A 9,542-nucleotide genomic window follows, 5' to 3' on the forward strand; every position below is an offset into this window, starting at 1 on the left:
TACATCATTTTGTACTTTGTCTTGTTTTCACATGCTTCCTTTCACATAATGAACACTCAATACTCTAGTTTTGAACCCATCTGCATCTACAAAGTCAGGAACTATGAGCATGACTTGTCCAATCAGGTGCCACCTGGGTTCAGGGGTTGACTTCTCTTTCAATCTAGACCCAGATCAGACAGGAAGAGAGACACCAAGTGTACAAAAAAAATATGTCTCTGTTGTTAGAACATTCATTCACTGATTTGGAAGAATTTTTCAGAAGCTGAGCAGTTTTGTATTAGAACATTCATTCATTGATTTGGAAGAATTTTTCAGAAGCTGAGCAGTTTTGTACTTTTCAATAAATAAGGCTTTTAAAACTAGAGAAGTGCATCCAAGGAAAATCTAACCAGCTGGTTACTATTAGGCTGTATCAGTGCCCTGATTGGGATAATGAAAAACTGAAGGCAATTAAAAAACAATGAAAATTAAGTATGAAAGACAGAGGAAAATTTTTATTGATAACTGTGCTTGACCAAGATAATTGGATGCTAAACTGAAGGGTTAATGGAGTTAAAATTTTCAAAGAAGGTATCAGTTGAGGAGATCTGTTCTATGGATAAACATGTATATAGAAATTATTACAAAGGTTTTAAGTACCTGAACTCACTTGAGTCTAGGAGCCTGATCTAGAGGGAAAGGATCTTGGTCTAGATTGCAGCAGTCCTCAACCTATGGGTCACAAACTCTTTCAGGTGGAATGATCTTTTCATAGTGGTTGCATATCAGATATTTACATTACAACTCATAATAATATCAAAATTACAGTTATGAAATAGCAACAAACTTAGTCGCTTTACAAATGGAGAATGCATGCCATATGATAATATAGCTTCTTTAGATCTCCTTAAATCTAACATTTCCACTGGAGTCCAATTAGCTTATACGTGCCCTAGAGCAGGTAGTTACTGTAAGGTTACTGGATTAAGTTTGGTTGTTTGAAAACAGGCTGTCTCTCTGTAACAATATAATTCAATCCTGAAATAATTTCACCTTTAAATTCTTCTGCCTAGGTCAGAATTTCTCTATAATTCATTTTAACATGTTTTCTAAAGTCAAACCTGTGTTAGGTTCTCCTTTAAGTTCTCCTCTCTGGGTCTGAATTTCTTTATGATTCATTTTAACAGGTTTTTCTAAAGCTTTTATCTTGGCACTTAAATTGACCAACCTTCTTAATGCTAAAATAAAATGATCAAACAAATAATACTCATAATTGATGTCACATACATCCCATCAACATTAATTATCCTCTCATTTAATTGTTCCATTTTCAGACTCTCTAATGTGCTATCAAACAGAGACCAAATTCTTTCCATAGTAAAAGTGTTTCCCATTTTTTAATGTGGAAAAAAATTCTCTTTTAACTAATTTCACCCTTTAAGTTATCTGAATTGACTTACCAAATCTGTCAAATGTGTAGAGCAGTAGAAGTCCGAGGAATTTCAAAGCAGCTACCTAGTGTGGTGGCAGTCTGAGAAGGGAATCCAAAGAGAGCCCACACCCACCAGGGGAAAAAAAGATAAAGTCTGGCCACGTGCTTAAGTCTGAGCCTTGCAACTAGGCCTCAGCCAGGGGCTCTGTAAGCCCACAAGCAGTCTGACCACGTGTAGCTCCATTAGCGTGCAGCTCCAGCAGAGTGCTATGCTGGCTGTGTGCTCCAGTCAAGCTGGGGCCTGCAAGGCCACAGGCAAGTGGATTTTTTTTGTGAATTCCTGCCCCACTATTTGGATGCCAAATGTAGATGAATTTTAAAACTGTGTTATTAAATAAAAAACACAGAGCCAAATATAGGGATGAAAACCTTGGAAAGATCAGGGAAATAGGGAAAGCCATCAGCCAATCCTACCTCACCAACTCTGCAGCTTCCAAGGAGAGCTTCTTCCTGAATACTCACGTTTATATGCCTTTTCTGTTCTGTCCTCTCATTGGCACTCTTATCCCAGCTACATCACTTCCTCTTCCTACACAGCTCTGTCACTTTCTGTCTGTCTGTACAGACATCCAGAACTCTATGGTTGACACTGGGATTAAAGGCACATGTCATCACACTCGGCTCTGTTCTCTAGTGTGGCCTTGAACACATAGAGATCCTGCCTGCTAAGTGATAGGGTTAAGGGCATGTGCTACTGCTACCTGACTTCTTTGTTTATTTAAAATGGCTTGCTATTCTCTCTGATCTCCAGGCAAACTTTGTTTATTAAAGCACAAATAAAACATCACCACAGGTAAGAATTTAGTGTTTACATGCATGTTCACAGTCCTGGACTTGCACCCATTCCTATGCATAAACTTGCTGTTCTGTTCTCTAAAATGTGTTAGAGTTTTTTCAAAGTTCTAAATGACAATCACTAGTTTTTTTTTTCTCTTAAGTATTTTTGGTAATGTACTTCCTGCAATTATTTTACTGCATCAAACTATACAATCCAATATACTATAATGTACAGAAAAAACGACCAGAGGGTCTCTTAAGAAACTCTTAGATCCATTAACAATCCTTAGAGAAAAAAATTGTGGAATTCAAATCCTATTTCCTCCCTCTAGTGGCTGCCAGGCTATTGGCTTTGCTAAAATCTCAGATCATTGGTTTTTCAAGGCTACTAGAGAAGTGGAGAGAAGGAATCGAAATAGGATATGGTGAAATGCTACATGGTCAGCTTTTTCTAAGTACAGTAGTTCTCTAAGACTACTGCAATGGAGCACCACATAGTAGGTGGCTTAAACATCAGAAAGTTCTCACAGTTCTGGAGACTAGAATTCTTTAATGAGGGGGTTAACAATTCTGGCTCCCATGAAGATTATGAGCAGTCTGTTCCAGGGTTCTTTGCTTGGGTTATAAATGGACTACCTTCTACATGAATTTCTTTTGTGTCTTCCCTTGTATTTGTATGTGAGTCTAAATTACCCTTTTTATGTGAACATTAGTCGTTGGATTTGGATCCCCTCTAATGACTCAATTTCCTTTGCAAAAGCTACAAAGACAGATAATAGAATCTTCCCTCTTCTCTCTGTCTCTTCCTTTCCTCCTTTTCCTTCCCCTCTCCTTTCTTTCTCTCCTCTTTCTTCATTCTCTCTGTCAACTTGTCTTTTCTTCCTTCCTTCTTTCCTTCCTTCCTTCCTTTCTTCCTTTCTTTCTTTTTCTTTTTTGGTTTTTTTGAGACTGGGTTTCTCTGTGTAATAGTCCTAGCTGTCCTGGAACTCATTTTTTTAGACTAGGGTAGTCTCAAACTCATAGAGATCCACTTGCCTCTGCCTCCTGAATGCTGGGATTGAAGGAATATGCCACCACTGCCTGGCTTGTTACTCTCTTTTAAAATTAAATATTAAACACAACAACATTGAGCAACTTCATCCTACCTATTTTTTAGTATATATCAATTATACAAAATTATTAGTTTTCATTATTATGTTTTTATATATATAGCATGCTTTGATTACATTCCCTCTACTTATATCCCTTCATCATCTTTCATTTTTCAGATAGTACCCCTTCTCCTTTCACATTGTATTAAAAATATCTAATGCTAGGGAGATGGCTCAGATGTAAGAGCACATGCTATGAATGAAATTCTGATTTCAAATACGTACACTCATGTAATAGCTGGTGTGGTCTTGCATGCCTGGAGGCCCAGCATTAAGGGAAGGGGAAAGGTGAATTCTGAGCTCACTCACTAGACAGCCTAGCTGAAACTGAGCTTCAGACTCCCTGAGAGACTGTGTTGGAATAGAATGAGGGGGAGAGCAATAGGGGATGGTTCATGCCTCCCTGTGCCCTCACATTCTTATAAATAAGTATGCTTTCCCCATACATATACACCACACAAAATACAGATTCTATAGATGTGATAAATTATGCATTATTTATCTTTCTGAGCTTGATTTACTTCACTTAGGATGATCTCAATTTCCATCATTTTTTCTCAAATAACATACTTTTATTATTTTCTATGGTTGAATAAAACTCAAATTACTTACACAATTTTCTCCCTTCAACCCCCACACCCATTTTATCCACCCCTCCTTGTTCTCTTTCAAATTCATGGCTTTATTTTTTATTGTTGTTGTATTGTGTGTGTGTACTCAGTTTGTATAATGTTATTTGAACACATGTTTTAGGCTTGTTTGATGTTGGAAAGCCAATTGGTATGCTCTTCCCCAAGGAAGACTATTTTCCCTGCTCACAGGTTTCCTTAGTTGCCTATAGGTTTTTTGTGTAGCGTTGAAGCCTCCTGAGCTTCCCCTCATTCACATCAGGATGTCTGTTGGGATTATCCTTGTTTAGCTCCTGTTTAGGCAGTCATGTTGGTGAGACTTCATGAGTATAGCTTTTGATATTCCTTGGAGACATAATCTCACAGCCAATTTCCTGTTCCTCTAGCTCTTATAAGCTACCCAACCTCTCTCCATCAAGGATCTCTAAGCCCTAGGTGTAGGAGTTATGTTGTAGAGGGATTGAGATAGACAACTCTACATTTTGACTGGTTATAATTTTCTATAATGGTGTCACTTTGTTGCAAAAAAACATTTCCTTGATAGGAGGTGAGGATTACACTTATCTTTTGGTGGAAGGACAAATTTTTTAAATGTTAGGGATTATTATGCTGGTCCAGTGAAGTAATGGTTAGAGCTTCTTCTCTAAGATCCATTATGTCACTATCCCTGTTTAGTTGGATAGATTTCTAGTCCCAAACATTATTTCTCTCTTGTTGATCAGGTCTTGAGTCCAATTAGAGAGCTGTTGTTTATTGCCAAAGTGTGCAAGACACTATTGTACCATTAAGGCTATGTAGTTCATAGGTATCGTAACTAGGTAGGACTATTGTTTCTTTTTCTTTTTTTTTTAGCATTTTAAAATTTTACTTTATAATTTAATTTATTTTTACATATCAGCCACAGATTCCCCTGTCCTACCTCCTCCTGCCCCCCAGCCCTCCCCCCAGACCACCCCCCATTCCCATCTCCTCCAGGGCAAGGACTCCCCTGGGGATTCATCTCAGCCTGGTAGATTCAGTTGAGGCAGGTCCAGTCCCCTCCTCCTTTCACCCAGGCTGAGCAAAGTGTACCTGCATAGGCCCCAGGTTCCAAATGGACTATTGGTTCTTACTTTCCTGTGAAAGTTTGCATTGTGACTTCTGTTACCATGAAAGCTAGTCCTCAGTGTGTGGTATTGTGTTCCCAAAAATATTGTGCAGGCTAATAAACTTATCTGGGGTCAGAGAACAGGATGGCCACAATATTAAACATGAGGATAGGCAGTGGTAGCACGCGCCTTTAATCCTAGCATTTCAGAGACAGAAATACCTCTGGATTTCTGAGTTAAAGGCCACATTAGAAACAGCCAGGCATGCTGACACACACCTTTAATCACAGAAATCCAGCCTTTAGTCCCAGGAAATGATGGCAGAAAGTAGAAAGATATATAAGGCGTGAAGACCAGAAACTATAAGCATTTGGCTGGTTAAACATTCAGGCTTTGGAGCAGCACAGTTCAGCTGAGATTCATGTGGATGAGTAAATAAGACCAGCTGAGGAACTGGCGAGGTGAGGTAGCTGTGGCTTGTTCTGCTTCTCTGATCTTCCAGCATTCACCCCAATAACTGGCCTTGGGTTTGATTTTATTAATAACCTGTTAAGATTCCTACTACATCAGTGAGGGGGCATTCAGGTTAGTTCTCAGTCAGGGGCCTCTGGGTCCTGCATCTGATGGCCTTTAATCCCAACACTCGGGAGGCAGAGCCAGGTGAATCTCTGTGAGTTTGAGGCCAGCCTGGTCTACAGGAGTGAGATCTAGGACAGGAACCAAAACTACACAGAGAAACCCTGTCTCGAAAAAACCAAAATGCAAAGTACCGAAGTCAAGCAATCTAAAGCCCCCTTTGGCTCATCCAATTAACACGCCCAATTAAAATTAAACACCACATCCTAACACAAGGTTTCCCATTTTACTTTTATAAACCACCATTTTCCTATGTGCCACATCTGTCTCGTCTCTATCCAGAGGCAGTCCTTTGTCCCTCCAGGACAAATACCCTGCCCACTTCTCTTGTTCCCTTTCCTTTCTCCCTCATTCTCTATTGGCTGTGTTTGTCTCATATTCCCTGTTCTCCATCCATTTGCAAATTTATTTTATTTTTTATTGCAAAATAAATTTCCTTTGTGCTGAGAACATGGTCTTGGGGATAGATGACACATTTCCTTTCAGTGAGTGTTCAGATCTCGCTGGAGAAATGGGGTTTTCATGGGTCTAGTGTGATGTGTGCTTTACCATATAACCCAGGTGGTCCCTGAGAATGAGTTTGATGGTGCAGGTGCAGGCAAATCATCCCAACATTCAAAATGTTGTGGCATCAGGGTCAAGAAGAGATGCTAGCCTGGGCTACATAGCAAGACAATCCTTACAATTGTGATTAAAAACACACCTAAACTATCAACTACTTGATGGGCACCCCACCACATCTGCTTCTCCCCCACTCCCTTCCCAGGCGCAAGCATCCTGGTCCAGCCATCTTCCTATATGTGTGACTCTGGCCTCATCTAAAGATATAGAAGCCTTGAGTGGAGATGGGTCACCATTTCAACACATAATTACCAAACCTCTTTACCTTGGTTGTTCCCAAGAAGCTCTGACTGGGCATTTCAGGCCTCAGTTTTCCTTCCCAGTGCAGGGACTAATTCAGATGGATTGCTCACTCACATCCTGCTAGATTAGGGCTGATGAGGCAGGAAATGACCATGTTGGCCTTTTCCCCAAACATCCCAAATTGTTTTCACATTCCCAAACTTTTGCTATCTTTCTGGGTTATTCTTTTCCTAGAATCCAGCACACTCTCTAAGTCTAGTGCAAACAGACTTTTTCTTATTTTACAGTAGGGTGTTCCTCATGAGATGTGATACTGAACCACAACCCTTCAGACTTGTGTGTACTTTATTGCTGCTGTGAGGATCAGCCTCCAGCTCACGAGGCTTGAAGGGGAGACTGTGGAGTTGGCAGACCTTTGACTTTTTTATCTAAGGGAATAAAATTTAATTTTTTGAGGTCAGTGGGGGGGGAGCACTAAACATAACTCTCTGGCATCAGCTAGAGAGGGAAAACACAACCCCACATACACACTATTAGGATCTTTCTATCATCTTCGGTCTCAGTTCTGTCTCTACTTTTTCTTTACTTCTTATATATTCCAGAAGACTTACTTGTAAGTATAGCATGTCAAATACTAATATAGGAAGCAAGTACTAAGCATAAAGGAACAACTAATATAAAAATGAATGCCACAGAAAGTGCCAGCTTCTCTCTCTCTCTCTCTCTCTCTCTCTCTCTCTCTCTCTCTCTCTCTCTCTCTCTCCACGCAGTCTTTATCAGAATTGGAATCTCACATAGTAAGTGATCCACTGTATTAATGCCACATAGTGGCAACTGTAAAGTAAGTGTGGCTTCTGAGATCACATAGGCAATTCCACAGAGCCACATGATGCACACTAACAGAATGCATACACACTGATTCATGATCAGGCAGTAGTGCAGAGGTATGCAAATGGCTACATAGTAATCAAAAGACATAATAGCTGGAAGAAGACACTCTGTGCTCCCCATTGTACTAAATACATAAAGTCGAAGTGCGCATCCCACATAGCTGATGGTCTTTCTGGAGCTTCCCAGGTTAAACAGCATCTGAGGCACAATGCTTGTGGTGTAGCACATGTCCAGAAAGGAGAGGGTGAGGAAGAAATACATGGGTCTGTGGAGATGGAAGTCTAAGGTGGACACTAGGATGATGACAAAACTACCCATCACAGCTAAGGGATATGTTACCAGAAGAATAATGAAGATATGGAGCTCTAGCCAAGGATGGTTGGCAAAGTCTAGAAGAATGAACTCTTCAGGGTGGGTTGTATTAATTTTTACCATTCTCTTCAATTTGTTTCACTTGCAATAATGAAAAGAGAGAGAGGAGAGGGAGAGAGAAAGGGGGGAAGGAGAAGGAGAGGATTAGTTTTGAAAAATGACAAGAGACAACACATTATTTTGTATCTTGTACTGTTTTTCCAGTGATAAAAAAACGAATGTTGTGGCTTTGGTGGGGTAAAGAAGAATCTTGACCAGGTGATCCATTTCTTTTATGACACTAAATTACAAAATAAGTCACTTTAAATAAGAGCTCCCTCAGGATACTTAATTTCTTCCTCTGTATCATAAGGATAGATCACTGAACCCTCATTACAATTAAACAAAAAAAGAGAAATTTGTGTCCAAATAAAAATTCACAAAAATTGATTTTCTAATTCTGGGTGACATGAAGTTGATCAGACTTTTAAATGAATATTATCCCCAGCATATTACAGAATAAAAGTTGCATGTCTGAAGTGCTTTCTTTTCAAATCAATGCTGTGGGTGTTATTTAAATAGTCAAGTAGGTTATAAATAATAAGATAAGGATACAGAAACATTAAGATGATTTCATCTATTCCAAAAATATCTGTAGAATAATTATTCTGTCAGGAGTAAGAAGAATGGTATTAAGCAATATATCCAAGCTATTTAAAACTTATAAATGTAAATTCTTTTTAAATGTTTTATGTATTATTGTTGTGTATGTGTAAAAGTTGGGTGAGTGTGGGTATCTGCATCTACAGAATGAACATGGATTGTGTGGTCAGAGGGACAAATTCTGGGAGTGGGTTCCCACTTTCTACCCAGGATTCTAGGGATCAAATTCTGGCAGTCAGTTTTGAGCAGCAAGACTTTTACCATCTGAGCTAGCCCAAAATGTAACTTCTATAACACTGTTATTCAACAATACAATTCATAGACATTAAACAAAAATTATATTGGTTCCTCCATGTTCAAGTATTTAATTTTTCTTGTGTAACTAAGAAATTAGACTTTGAAATAATTGAAAACCATATTTAATTTGAGCTAACTCATTTATTTTAGGCATTTTTTTAATTTAATGAGTATACTACCCCATCTTAAAATGCATTTATACACTTACCAAAGACATACTAACATTCTAAAACTATAGATACATTTATAAATATGAAGTGATTTTATAACTGCCATGAGAAAAGTCAGGTTCAAGACTCAAACATGTAAGTTACTTTACATTGTTGATTATATATATTCTTTTCAGATAAAAGACATGTACAAAACCACACCATTTAGTACCTGAGTACTGTGATATTTTGAGAAAGTAAGGGATGTTTGATATGAAAAACATATGAATTAGATTCTAAAATTATAGATTTAAATATTTCCATGTAATCATAAAATTGTTTAATTATGAGACAATTATTATCCATTTATTTAACAATGTTATAATCAACTTTTGTATTCTTATACACTAACCACCCTTCAACATTTAAAAGACTAATTTATATTTAATACTCTAAATTTTTCATATGTATCTGTTATCTGTCTTCAATGACAGTAATTGCTGTAGTATTCTTTGTATTATTTTAAGGTTTCTTTTTTTTGTCTTTTTGTTTTTCAAGACAGGGTTTCTCTG

At 38.2% G+C, this 9,542-nt stretch overlaps 1 pseudogene; it reads right to left on the reverse strand.

The window, feature by feature from the left end:
- Nucleotides 1-7,201: 7,201 nt before the first annotated feature.
- LOC118575920 lies at nt 7,202-7,945 on the reverse strand (annotated as a pseudogene).
- Between the last annotated feature and the right edge of the window lie 1,597 nt (nt 7,946-9,542).

The sequence above is a fragment of the Onychomys torridus genome, unplaced genomic scaffold (assembly GCF_903995425.1).
Source record: "Onychomys torridus unplaced genomic scaffold, mOncTor1.1, whole genome shotgun sequence".
Classification (NCBI taxonomy): Eukaryota; Metazoa; Chordata; class Mammalia; order Rodentia; family Cricetidae; genus Onychomys; species Onychomys torridus.